The sequence below is a fragment of the Acomys minous genome (assembly GCF_964271855.1).
Source record: "Acomys minous genome assembly, chromosome: 8".
NCBI classification, from domain to species: Eukaryota; Metazoa; Chordata; class Mammalia; order Rodentia; family Muridae; genus Acomys; species Acomys minous.
Window position 1 is genome coordinate 105,372,857 of NC_140489.1, and position 14,231 is coordinate 105,387,087.

Sequence of the window (14,231 nt, forward strand, 5' to 3'; positions counted from 1 at the left end):
CTCAGGAACAGTCATAGGGGAGGGGAATAAGGGGAAATTGGGAGGGAGGGAAGAATGGGAGGATACAAGGGATGGGATAACCATTGAGATGTAACAAGAATAAATTAATAAAGGAGAAAAAAAAAATAAAGTGAGGCTAAGCTGAAACTTTCCTTTAGTACTGATTCAAAGGTTCACATAACAGGAATAGAGAAGGGATAGAAATCAGGACTGATACAGGGGCTCACACCTGTAATTCCAGCGCTTGGGAGGCTGAGACAGCAGGGTTTGAGTTTGAACCAACCTGGACTATAGAGTGAGACTCTGTCTTCAGTAAGAAAAACCAAAATATACGTTGCACGTAAAGTTGCTATTTGTATGGCTTTGACAAAAATCGTGTGTATCTAAGGGCAGCACCTGTCTGAAGGTCAGAGGAGAGCTTTTCAGGTGTCAGTTCTTCCGCTATGTTTTATTTAAGTAGGTCTCCCTTACTGCTGCCAGCTCACTGCGCTCTGGGCCAGCTGGCCCACAGCCCCCCTTGCAACTCTCTTGCAGTAGGAGTGCTGGGAATCCTGACAATGCAGTGCCACCTCCAACTGTTTACATGGATTCTACAAATTTAACTTGGGCCATCAGGTTTGTACAGCTAGCACAGCATTTGTATGACTTCTTTATTTTAAAATGTGCTTCTCAAGCCGGGTGTGGTGGTCTACAAAGTGAGTCCAGGACAGCCAAGGCTACACAGAGAGACCCTGTCTTGAAACCCCCCCCCCCCAAAAATGTTTCTCAAATTCAAGTTTATATAGTAAGGCAAGAAATAATACACTGAGACTTTGTTAAAGTGTGCGTGATCTTAGACATCACTTGATGCAGTCAAACTTTAAGATCATCTGCTACATGACTACCTAGGAAGCTTGTTAAGGAAGTGAATCCTTTATCTCTCCATCCTGAGTGAGCATCTAAGAGTTGAAAAATGGTGTATTTTTTTCAGCCTGAATCTGTCATTGTTTATTAAAGTATTGTTTGGATATGAAATGTCCATCATAAGCCCGTGAACGCTTTGGCCCTATCTGATGGTCCTCTTTCGGGAGGTTGTGAACCCTTGGGGATATGCAGCATAGTTGGCTGATGTAGGCCACTGGGAGCAGGCCTTAAGGGTTACTCATTCAAGCCCTGCTTCTATTCCCATTCTCTGCTTCCTAACTTGCTAGGATGTGAACAGAGTGCGCTGCAGCTCTCTCCACCACAGGCCAGCCCATTCCAGCCACCATGCCTTCCCCGCTGTAACAAGCTGTACCCTTTGAAGCTTGAGTGGATTCCATCAGGTGTTTCCCCCCCCCCCCCAGTGGCAGGAAGTGAAATTAATACAAAGTATTAAAACTCAGCATAATCTATGCTTTCTGTGTTGCCATGAGGGCAAAGCACGTTTGCTCCCAGAGGGTCAGAGGAATGGATAAGAATAAAGACAGGTGATGTGACCTTCATCCTGTGATGAGATGAACATGATGCTATATGTACCTTTTAATCCTAGCACTCAGGAGCGGAGACACTTAGATCGCTTGAGTTCAAGGCCAGTTTGGATTATATTGCAAATTTCAGGACAGCCATTCCATGGTGAAAGCTACTGACTTTTTTTTTTTTTAACATTATTTATTTGTTATTATGTATACAGTGCTCTCCCTGCATGTGCACCTGCAGGCCAGAAGAGGGCATCAGATCACATTATGGATGGTTGTGAGCCACCATATGGTTTCTGGGAATTGAACTCAGGACCTCTGGAAGAGCAGTCAGTGCTCTTAACCTCTGAGCCATCTCTCCAGCCCTATGAGCCATCTCTCCAGCCCCATGCTACTGACTTTTAAGATGGATAGAAGGGGCTGGAGAGATGGCTCAGAGCATAAGAGCACTGACTACTCTTCTGAAGGTCTGAGTTAAGTCCCCACAGCCACATGGGGACTCACAACCATCTAAAATGGTGCTCTCTTCTGGCCTGTAGGTGTTATATGCAGGTGGAACATTGCATACATAATAAATAAATCCTTTTTTTAAAAAAAGATGGATAAAAGAACAACTAAGCAGAAAAGACTGGCATCTAGCATAAAGTCTTCCCTTAATTGACTTCATGCCTTTCGGAAGTCAACTTCTAAACCTTTTCAAAGCCAAACTGAAAACAAGCCCTTTCTCAAGTATAATATCCTAAATATGTAGGCCATACAAATGTCATGGTGCCACATGGATGCTGTGAATCCAACCCAGAACCTCTGGAGGAGCTGCCAGTGCTCTTAACTGCTGAGGAATCTCTCCAGCCCCTAAAATTAACCTTTTGAAACCTCACTTTTTTCCTGTTTTAAAATAGAAAAAAACCAAAAAAACTCAAAACCACTAATGAAAGTATGAAGTGCATTCCTTTTTTTTTTTTTTTTTCCTTTTCCTTTTTTGAGACAGGGTTTCTCTGTGTAGCCATGGCCGTGCTGGACTCATTTTGTAGACTAAGCCAGCTTCAAACAGTGATCCACCTGCCTCTGCCACCCAAGTGCTGGGATTAAAGGCGTGTGCCCGAGCATTCCTATAACAAAGTCCAGGGAGCTACTTACTCAACTGCTTAAAGCCCTAGTTGGCAGAGTGGCCCTTATCCGTGCAGCAGCATTTAATGTCTGCTTCACCTGTCAGAGTACTTGCCAGCAGCTATGAAGGCTAGTTACACAGCTCTAGCAGCTGCAGGAAATGAAAGCCATTCTGGGAAGGGGGCATGAGTTCATGATGCAGAGTGAAGGAGCGTCTCTTCCAGCAGTTGTTTGTTCCAGCGATTTCTGAGTTAGGAAAGAGCTTCCAGATTCAGTGAGAATAAATCGTTCCATATGCAGAGGATTCTGAAATTAGATTAATCACACTCTAAAACAAGTTTCATCTGTCTGCCTCCCACAAGATGATCTCAATCACCATTTTCAGGTCACATGGCAGAAGCACTAATCTCTGCCAGCCCAGAGTGGAGGACTCTTGAGAGCCAGCGGCAAGGAGCTGAGGTTCAGCGTACTCAACAAGTCTCACTTTCAAACAGTTTGCAAGGAATACTTGGTGACCTTACAGGCCCTGCAGCCAGTGCACTTGTACCTGAATCCCTGATCTGCAGAGAAGTCCCCTCCACAGAGGTCAAGCCTGTATACACAGCTGGTATGGACCTCATTTTAAAAAATGATTTATTTTTTATTTTTACATGCATGTATGTGTGCCACATGTATGGGAAGCTCTCAGAGGCCAGAAATGGTGCGAGGTACCTTGAAAGTAGAGTTACAGGCATGCTGGGAACCAAACTCAAGTCCTCTGCAAGAGCAGCAGCAAGCCCTCATAACTGCGAGCCAGCCCTCCAGCCCCAAAGCCGAGTTTTATATATACTCATCTCAAAGCCCGACTACCCAAGCGCCTACGTATATGCAGTGAACAAAACAACAGAGGAACTGGGGCATAGGCCAGAGTTAGGCACCCATTGTCCCCCCCTCTACACACACACTTGCAAAAGTAATGTAGGCTTCTTAAAAACCACAAGGATAAAGAAAGAGTTCCTTTAATCAGCATTTCTCACACTCTTCTGGCATATGTGAGGAGATCTGTTGAAGCATTGCTGGTCTCAGTCCTGAGTGACTTAGTGGCTCTGGGAGGCATGTGAGAATGTGCACTTCTAACCATAGGTGGACCGGGGACTAGACCTAGGCAATCACTGGCTCTTTTTTTTTTTTTCTTAATCAAGATAATCCTATGGGCTTGGGACAATTTCTATTGTAGAGAATGTGGCTGGTTCATTCAACACTATACCACTTGTGAGGAGGGATGCTGTTGGCTTTTAATCAAGTTGGTCTGACTCGGAAGCCTGTTCTTTTCCTGCTTCACTTTGGAATGGGCATCAACATTTACTCCCCCGGGAAGAGGTGCAAAGGTAGTCAGTGTTAGCTTTCTGTCAGAGTGGCAACGTACACAACGTACAAAGCTTGAGAACAATTTTAGCTTAGACCTGCAATTCTCAGGCCATCATTTGACCATTGCTATCTGAGTGTGGTTAACCAGAGCTCCATAGTGGAGGCATGGGCGGCCAAGGAAGCTGTTCACCTAGCTATGGCCAAGAAGCTAAGAAATGGGGTCTGGGGTGCTAGTATCCCCTTTAGGAGTATGCTTAAGGGCCTTACTTAACCTAACTTCAAGGCTGCACCTTTCACGAAGAGCACAGGCTAGCAATAAAACCTTCACTATCTGGCTGCTTGGGAATTTTAAGATCCCAGCCATAACAGGATCCCTTGAGGAATATCTTTCTACAGGTAGAGAAAGTGAGAGGGGTGAGTTCCCTGGAGAAGGGAAGCTCTCTCAGCAGTTCTCCCCACTTCCGCAGCTGCTTCCCTGCCTGTCTGGAGGACACCTGTGTGTCCTGCTACCTCCTGACACGGGCCTTCCTTGACTTCCCACACTCGAGCCTGCCTCTGAGTTGAATCCTCCACAGCTTCAATCTCACAGTATTCACAGTCCGTACTTGGTCCAGAAGAGGCCACGCTGTCAGCAGCCTGGAATGCTCCTGCTTGTCTGTGAGGCCATTCATCCCTCATCCCCATCCTTCCCTCAGACAAACTTGACTTACCTCTTTCATGTGTGCACTGTATACTTGGTATTTCTCCTAGGTGTCTAGAATTGACTGGCTTTTATCTCGGCCCTCAGAAGCATTTATAATCTCTGGTGTCAGGTAGGACAGTGGTAGTGGTTCCCAAATGTTGCCTGTAAAGTATAATAATTTGGTGAGCTTCTAAAACATCCAAAAACCAGTTCACTTCAGACCAACGCATTCTGAATTTTAGAGCATTTCCAAATTTTGGATTAGGAATGGCTCACCTGATTGGATCTGTATAAAGATTCCAAAAGTATCTTTAGCTGAAACACTCTGTTGATGCCAAGCACTTCGGTGAAAAAAAAAAAAAAATTCAACATATACCATAGAATGATGGTCTGGGAACAAAGGGATTTCTTGAAGTGCTGAAGGCTGAAAAGTCCAAGGTCAGGGCACCTCTGGGTACGGTGTTCTTCTCATAGATGCTGTCTTGCTGTGTCCCCACAGGGTGAGAGGGAGGAACTTTGGCCTCTTTGGTGTCTGACACCCCCGTGTGTGCATAGATGTGAAGTTGATATTGAGCAGTAACTCTGGACCTTATATAGTGAGGCATCGTCTCTCACTTGAACCTAGAGCTCGCCCATTTGCCTAATCTAGTTTGCTATCTTGCTCTGCAGACCCCGTGCCTCACCCCAGGAGTGCTGGAATTACAGGCTAGCTGACACACCTGCCTGGTATTTATGTAGTGTCTTCATGTTTGCACAGCAAAGGCTTCTGGGCCAAGCATCTCTCTAACCTTCAGCCCCTCTAAGGACACTAATTCCATTCACAAAGCTCTGCCCTTCATAACCGAATCACTTCCCGAAGGCCTCCGTCCTCATAGCAAAGTTCTGACCGATAAGACACTGTGAAAGATAACAACCTTTTAAAACTGTCATTTGTTTCATGAGATGCCCTTCAGTGAGGAGTATTTCCTTTTGTAACTGCATGCAGTATGGCATGTGGGCAGCAGAGGGAGCCATTGGAACATTTTCTGGTTTGGCTGTGCTACTCATTGTTATGGATGCAGAGGACAAAACCAGCGAGGCTAGAGGAAATGCCAGACCAGACAGGAAGCAGGGTAGGGCATTAGGTTCCTGATCCTTGCGGGTGAGCTGATGGTGGCCTGGGGACTAAGCCTGCTGCAGAAACCAGTTCAAACCAGACTCCTCACCCTGTCTCCAGGGAGCTCAGATGGCGGAGCCCTGCTGGGTGGGTTATGAAGAGTCTGGGTGGCTTGAATACAAGTCTTCACCAGCCAGAGCTGTTTGCAAAATGCTCACACCGGATGCGGAGGAGCACTTGGAAGAAGGGGTTCAGTAACTGGTTTTAGTGATGTGTGTGCTCTTGAGGAATAAGTGCCTCAGTGACAGGCCTCGTCGTCCGTACCCAGCCCCCCACCCCCACCCCCCGCCCCCACCCCCGCCGGCCTCTGTGCACCCCAGCCCTTCCACTCAGAGAGAACAGCCCCTGTGGCTGCCTCCTGGTCAGTGATGGCCGTGTCTCCTGTGGGCACCTGTGAACCACCCTCAGCACCTCATGACTAAGGCTTTGGGGCCCTTCATCAGACTGGGACATCACTGCCTCCACCAATTTACAGGTCTAGGCCCAGCCTCGAGGAACAAGGGCCTATCATTTGGGCAGTCTCTAGCCAGAAAAGAAGTACTGTGTAGTAGCCACATCTGAAAACAGTCATTCAGCTTACAGAGAGCCACACGGTGAACTGTAGACAGGGCACATTGTTTCCAGATCCTGGGCTGGTCAGGATGTCCCTCCTTGAAGTATATAAGACAGTAGACAGCAGAGACAACAGTCGATCATGAAAAGTACACCGACCCCCCCGCCCCCGCCTCACCCCCCAGGAAACGGGGCCTACCCCTCCATGTAGAGTCTCTGCCAGAAACACCTTTGCCTCCTTACAAAGCAGCAGACGTTGCCTACAACCGATCAAAATAGCCTCACCTGCTCCTCAGCAGGCACAAAATCAATTTTTTGTCCCCTCTCACCTCCCATTGGCCAGTGGAACTCGGTTACCAAGCTTCGCTTCCTGTTCCCTCGGTAACCCTATTTGGTGAAATTAGAATTAAGACTTTAATTCAATGTAGTGCAAAGCCCAATGAGATTAGCTTTATGGTTTCAGACCTGTGCTAGGAAACAACATCCTCGTGTTCTCTATTCTTCTTCCTAAAGTCGACATAAGTGAAGAGAAGGGAATATGGGCACCGTAGCCGATGTCCTCTGCCCCTCCTCCACTCAGCATGTGAGCTCCGTCCTGGGGATCTACATTCCTGTTTTCTGAAGCTTGACCTGCGTATCCCTTTCCCATGCCGTGTAAAATAAGGTGGCAAACTGAGCCCAAGCTCAAGGGACTGACATTCTTCAGTAACCTCCGCATGTGGGGTAGAGTTTCTATGTGGCGTTTTGTGTCATCTGTGTCCATGCTCACTGAAGCCTCCACAGACTTGTGGATGTCCAGTGACATACTCAGACACTGCAGTTTTGAAATTCCACTTTCCCCTATTTCTTTTGGGATGCATAGTAGTTGTTTGAAACCAGATCTTGTTATTACAGCCCTAGTTGTCATAGCAACCCTTTAAGTGCTGACATTACAGACGTATGCCACCATTCCAGGCTCTAATTATTTTAAGCAAGGGACCCCACATTTTAATTTCACTCGGAACCCCCCAAAATTATATGATTAGTTCTCTCTTTACCATGACTTTTATTTAGGAGGCATTACTAATCTCACCTTTTAAAAATATCTTTAATTATATGTGGGGGGACCGTCTGCGTATGGTATATGCGCAAGAGCACGGCGCCCTTAGAGGCCAAGGGAGATCTGGATTCCCTAGCTCGGTTTAGAAGTGATCATGCCCAATCCTCTTATAGAACAGTACATTCTCCTGACTGCTACACCATCTTTCTGGCTTCCTAAGCTCACTTTTAAAATGGGAAACTAAGTCAGGCTTGCTGACACATGTTTGTCATCCCAATACTCAGGGGGCTGAGGCAATAGGATGTGGGGCTTGAGGCCAGACTAGACTACCTAGCAAGTTCTAGCCCTGCTTGGGTTGCCTAAGGAGACCCTGTCCATAAACAAACCATGAACAACAAACTGAGAAGTGGCGATTAGGGTGGGAGGAGCTCACTGAAGGCCACACAGACAGGATGGCAGGCCTGGGATTTGAAGCAGGGTCCTTGCCTGAGAACTGTGCCTTATGCTCTGTAATGCCTAAGTGGCAGTTCCCTCCTCCCTTGGTTGTCTGTCTAACTGTGGCCAGGTCTGCGGGCAGTAATCCTACACATTCTAAGTTAAAGACACAGGCAGGTGCTTGGTTTCTTCCCTTAATCACCTTGATAATTACTTTAGCTCTTCAAATAGCTTTACATATAAAGTATGTATTTCCTTAAAAAAAAAATCTTTAGCAAAGTGTAACAAATTTTATCTTTGAAACCTAGATAATCTTCTTATCCTCATACACTTTTAAAATGTCATTAGAGATGTCGACATGAAGGACATTTGCCCTGTAACAAAATTATATTTCTTCCCAAGATGTAGTGATTTAATAATTAAAAGAATATCCATGAAATATAAGTACGAGGTATTCATCAATAAATTAAATTAGATTGTGGCTGTTAGGAGCCAATTATCATGCAAGAGATCTCCAATGGTTGAAATAATGAGGCCAAATTATTATTCCTGACATTCTCTGTAGGCCATGGTTATAAATTGCTAAAATGGTCTAATAGATTATAGAATCTTATGAGATTTGAGATTCCCCTTAAAATATTCATTGTGTATTAGAAATTAGCTGTCTTGATTGATTTTAGCTATAATTCCATTATATGTTTACAAGATGAGAGAAGGTGGGGTGCCATGGAACTGAAAAGAAAAATATGTTTCTGCTTATGAACTAATAACTAAGTTAGTGGCACCGTGAACAAGAACTTGCTACAAATCTAGATTTGAACCCTATGTCACCACTTTCTAACTTCGTGACCTTCAGTGATGTAGGGCTGTGATGAGACACTGCTTGACATAGGTACCATAGTGACTGGTACTTAGCAAACAAAATCACTGCTCTTATGATTTCTGCTGCCACAGAAGGGAGAATGGAGGTTTGGGAAGACTTCATTATTTCACACACGCCAACCCTCGTTAGACTGCAGTGTTTTCAACAGTCCTTGGTACATTGTCGATGAAGAGCAGGCCAGTGCGGAACACTCAGCCTTGCCAAGAGGCAGGAAGAGTTTCAGCATTTGCCACTTTCTATGGTGTAAATACGATGAGCAGCTGCCCCGAGTGGCCTCTTGGAATGTGGAATTGGGACAAGATGTATAGACTCACTTCTCACAACCTGAAAGGACCGGGTGCCCTCATAGTACACTTTTCAATTAGGGCAGAGTTCCATTTCTGGCTCTGCTGCCCATCCTAGCCCCAGCCTCCCAAGCATGGCCCTGGCAATTCACGTTTCCCTGAGCCCCAGCTTCCTTAGCTGATGGAGACAACAGCACCTGTCCGGAATGGCTCCTAAAGCCAATGTGACAATGAAACAAATGGAAGATGTGGAAAACCACTGAAGCCATGCAATCCAATGAAGGAAAGAGTCACTTGAAGGGTCGCCCACGCATACATGACTACCGTAGGTGATTTTGTCCAGCCCACATTTTTTGCCTTTTAATTTACTATACACCCAGGCCCTGGAGCTCCTTCCCCTACACTGTGACCATTTAGCTTATAGTGGTCCCCAGAACAGGTAACAGTGGAGTCTTTTCAGGTTGCAGGAAACAAAGGCCAGCTCCTGTTGTTTGATTTGCTGCAGGGCAAGTAGGATCCTCAGAAGCCTCCAAATGGTCCACCATCCCCTGAGCATCACAATGGCCTGGTCATAGTGTCTTCTTCTCAGAAGCGGAAGTAGTTAGTCCCTGTGCCTATTACAAGACTCTGCCTTCATCTCTTTCCTCTTCCACTTGAAGACTCCCAGCTATGGCCACTTCTGCTGAAGTTGCCTTGGGAGACAGAGGACTGGTAGGAAATCCATTTTTCACACCACCTTGGGTCCAGATCCTAAGTCATCTTGTCCTTTCTTTGATCTGGCTGCCTAATCCTGCTGTGCCTTTGCTTTGCCACCTGTAAAATGGGGCTGACAGACCTTCCTCCTTCTTGTTGTGCCATTAATGGAGGCAGGACCTGTGGAACGTTCAGCAGAGTGTCGGACTCCCAGCAAGCACTAATTGCTGACACTGACTTGGCCTCCACCAGTGTCTTTCTGTGGCCTCCCACAGAGTCCAGGCTATCCTTAAGAACGTCACATCCAAGCTAATTTTTCCCTCTTTTTTTCAGAGATGGGGCCACCTTTAGCAGTGTCACAAGATATAAAGCAGGGGACATTATGTGTAAGTAGCTTCCAAGAACAGGTCTTGATCTGAGGAGTGCTGTAGCCTTGGAGATTGACACCAGTCCCTGTGTTCCCTTCCCTTACAGAAAGTTGACCTCTTGAGCACCTAAAAGGAGTCAGAATAGGGCCACAGGTGTGTCTAGGAAGGCACCTGTCCATGACTGAGTATAACAGAGAAATACAAAGTTTTAGCTACTTTGTCACAGGTGGGCATTTTGGACACTTGCCCTTCACTCTGCTGTCAGCCTTTTTCCACCCCTGTATTCCTAAGGGCCCCACTCCTGCCGCTGACAACTCATAAAGAGCCTGCAAGTCTCAGGATGAGGCGCAGTCACCTCTAAGGGGCGTGGCTAGCGTGATAAGAAACAGCTTCTTCATTTTCCTTAGAGGGAAAACCATTTAAGAATGTGCTTCCAAGGTTCAGCTGCTGCCTAATAACAATAATAATTACCTTAATGGTTCTCAATAGGGGATTAGTTAAACAAATTAGGGTACAGCCATAGTACATGATGCAGCCATTAAACTAAGTGAGGTTCAACAATGCTGTATTTCATTAATCCTTACAACATTCAAGATCTCTACCATGTTGGGGGTTTGTGGGTATTAGAATGGGTGGTGTGTGCTGTCAAGGATTTGGGGGCTCAAAAGTCAGTCCCCAATACCTTTTGAGCTAAAGCCATATATCTAGATGTGAGCCAAAGCTGCATTTTCATCCTGGCTTGAAAGAGAAGAGAGGTGACCCAGCATGCACCAGCTTCCTGGAAAACTATCGGAAAGCTGAGAGAGCACTGCAGAGTTAGAGGCTGCAACTGGAATTACAGTTTCTGGGGGACAGACAGTGTGATTAAGACCTGGATGTTCCAAGTGGAGAGCAAGCCTGAGCCACGAGACTTGAGGACACCTCTAAGATTCCTTGTTAACTCTGTCAGCTGCTCAGCATGGGTCACGGCCATTACCAGCAGCCGCCTGCTGTCACTGTGGTACTCAAAACCTGGGAAGCCCACGGGGTAGACTGAGGATGATTGCCAGGGATCCCAAGCTGGGAAGCAGGCAAAGTTTGGAAAGGGCAAGATTATGTGCCTCAGAAGTGGCACAAAGCTTAACCGGTACCAGAAGAGACATGACGTCATCTGAGGGAACATTTGCAAGGCCCCACCCAAGAGAGAGAGAGAGACAGAGAGAGAGAGAGAGAGAGAGAGAGAGAGAGAGAGAGAGAGAGAGAGAGAGAGAGAGAGAGCAGCCTCTGGGCTGAGAGAGAGAGAAGTCACTCTGGAGTGGGTCACCCTTAATTAACACTGAAACAAGTCTATGGCAGAGTGAGTAGATAGCACAGGGACTGATGTGTTGGATTTATACCCCCCACAGCAGGTACTTAGGGAGTATTTTCTGGCTTGGGACCCAAGAACAAGGCCGGGGTTGCTCTGCCTGTTGTCTTCAAGCTTATGCCTCAAGGGCATCTGGGGTTGTTTCTGCTGCTCTCACAGAACAACAAGACTTGAGTAGCTTGTAAACAACACAACTCACTGCCCACAGTTCTGGAGGCTAGGATGTCTGAGACTAGGAGCAGGCATGGCTGGGTTCTGGGGAGGCCTTTCCACTGGCTTGCAGGCGATTGCCTTCTTTCTGTGTCCATAAGTGGTAGAATAAAGGAGTTCGCTTGGCCCTTCATTCGTTCAATGCATGGGGACCCCGGCACCTCCAGAGAGCTAGCCCTGTTGTGTTTGCCTGCTGAGTGCTGGGATCGCAGCATGGGAAGAAGGAAGGCACAGACATCCTTCCACAGACATCCAGCGAACAGTATGCTGCCTGACTTTGTCACCCTCACTGTGGCTCTGAGCTGCAGCCTCCTGGGAGTGCTTGTGTGCTGAGAAGGGAAGACTGGATTTTAACTCGCAGTAAATCAGAGTGACAAACGAAGCTCTGATCTGAGGTACTGAGATGGGCCTCAGCCAAAGCCATGGCAACCATGGCTGCCCAGTTAGAGGTAGACCCTAACATTCAAGACCTGGCTAGGTATAAACAAGTGGCCTTGGGTTCATAGGATATGAGTCTCAACTTGCTTTCTCTCTAGTGGAGTCTCCATGAATGAGAGCTATTATTTAACCACTTACCTTCTGGCACCTGAGCGTGAGTGTGTGGGACAACCCTAAAATGGAGGGGGTTACAAACACTGCACAACAAATCACTTCCATGCTTACGAGCACAGAGCAATAACTGTGGTTTCCACGTCTCAGGAATTCAGAGCATGGCACCAGGCGGGAAGACTTGTCCCCACTCTACTAGGTCTAGAGCTTAGAGGGAGAGGCAAAGGCTGGTAGCTAGAAAGATCTACAACAGTGGTTCTCACCTTTCCCAATGCTGTGACCCTCTAATATAGTTGGTGACCCCAACTGTAAAATTATTTTCACTGCTACTTTATAACCGTTATGTTGCTACTGTGATGAATCCTAATGTATATCTGTGGTTTTTGATGGTCTTAAAGTGTTAGCGACCCCCTCCCCCTGCCCCAAGGGGTCTTGACTCACAGGTTAAGAAACACTGATCTATAGGCTCGTTCACCCCCAAACCTGTCAGGACCCCAGAACACCAACATGCAGCCTACCGTGTGACTGGGTCACACAGTTCTAAGGTCAAGGTCTCAGGCAGAAGCTGAATCCTTACTGTGACTTCATGTGGAAATCACACTGATTTTCACCCTGTTTTGTTTGTGAGAAGTGAGCACTAAGTCTGAGCCCCACTTAAGGAGGGAAACAGACTCCATCTCTGGATGAGAGGAATTAAAACATCTTGAGACCTATTTTGAAATGGCCAGCCCACTGGCACGGGCCTATAATCCCCTCCATGGAAGCAGAAGCAGGAGAATTCTAAGTTCAAAGCCTGCCAGGGCAACAGAGTAAGGTCAAGGCCAGCCTTGACAATTCAGTGAGTGAGACCCTGTGTCAAAGTCAGAAGTGAAGCAGGCCTGTGCTCCATGCTTACGAGCACAGAGCAATAACTGTGGTTTCCACGTCTTGGGAATTGGGATGTGGCCAGAGTGCTTGCCTAGCATGTGCGAGGATGTAGGCTCAACCCCTAGCTCCTCTAAGTAAACAAGTACGTGAATAAACTACCTAGATGGAGCCGGGTGTGGTGGCACACGCCTTTAATCCCAGCACTCGAGAGGCAGAGGCAGGCGGATCGCTGTGAGTTCGAGGCCAGCCTGGTCTACAAAGTGAGTCCAGGACAGTCAAGGCTACACAGGGAAACCCTGTCTTGGAAAACCAACCAACCAACCAATAACTACATGGGTTTGTCAAATGGGACGTGTAAGTTTGTTTCCACCTTGTATTTCCTTTCCTCACCAAAACCCAGGTATTGATGCTTGAGGAGGGTTGACACTGAAATGCCACATTGACTTTTGCTCTCATAATGCTGTTCTGTTCCCAACCTGAGTATAGAGAAGGAAGACGCTGCATTCACTCACACTGCAGCCACGAGTACTCAAGGGGTGGGCCCAGAGACGAACTGAGTGCAATCTGGTGGGGGCGGGGGTCCTTAGCTAGGCGTGGTTGTGCACACCTTTAACCCCAGTCCTCAAGGAGGCAGAGGCAGGTGGCTCTCTGTGAGTTCAAGGCCAGCCTGGACTACAGAGTGAGTTCCAGGACAGCTAGGGCTTTGCAGAGAGACTCTGTTTCAAAGCAAAATGTTGGGGGAGGGGGAAGTCTTAGCCTATAAATAGGGAGAAGCGATGGACATTAGTAGGCGCTGGCTTTCCACCAGCATATGAAACACCTGACGCAGGCTACTTGACAAAGAGAAGGAGGTTTATAGCCCACATTTGGGAGGTCCTGTATTGGCTCCAGTTGTAGGAGCTTGCTTACTCACTCTCTGACAACTGATTTCAAGGTAAAGATTTGACTGCATGTAAAAGTTTCTATTACTAAACAGGAAGCAAGGGTGATGCCCCACTGGCCTAAGGACCTCCCACCTGCTGAAGGTTTGAACATCTCTTAGTATTGCCCAGACATTAAGTCTTTAACACACGAACCTCTGGGGAGAAGCAGACAAGCCCTATCCCAACCAGGACACTAGATATTAAACATGGCTTAGGGAAATTCCACTGAATATCAAAGTAAAAGACCACAGAACGGAGCAAAATGATTATCATGTGTGGAGAAATCCTTCTGATGTCAGGTGTTTGACTCTAGGCTCTAGAAGGAGATAGCTATTTTTGGTTTTTGTTTTTTTTC

At 46.8% G+C, this 14,231-nt stretch overlaps 1 long non-coding RNA gene across 1 annotated transcript; it reads right to left on the reverse strand.

Moving 5' to 3' along the window:
• Nucleotides 1-1,886: 1,886 nt before the first annotated feature.
• LOC311602905 lies at nucleotides 1,887-5,162 on the reverse strand. The gene is made up of 3 exons (XR_014780894.1): nucleotides 4,849-5,162; nucleotides 4,601-4,734; nucleotides 1,887-2,849 (listed from the first exon to the last, which is right to left on the reverse strand). It is a non-coding gene; the product is annotated as an uncharacterized lncRNA (long non-coding RNA).
• Between the last annotated feature and the right edge of the window lie 9,069 nt (nucleotides 5,163-14,231).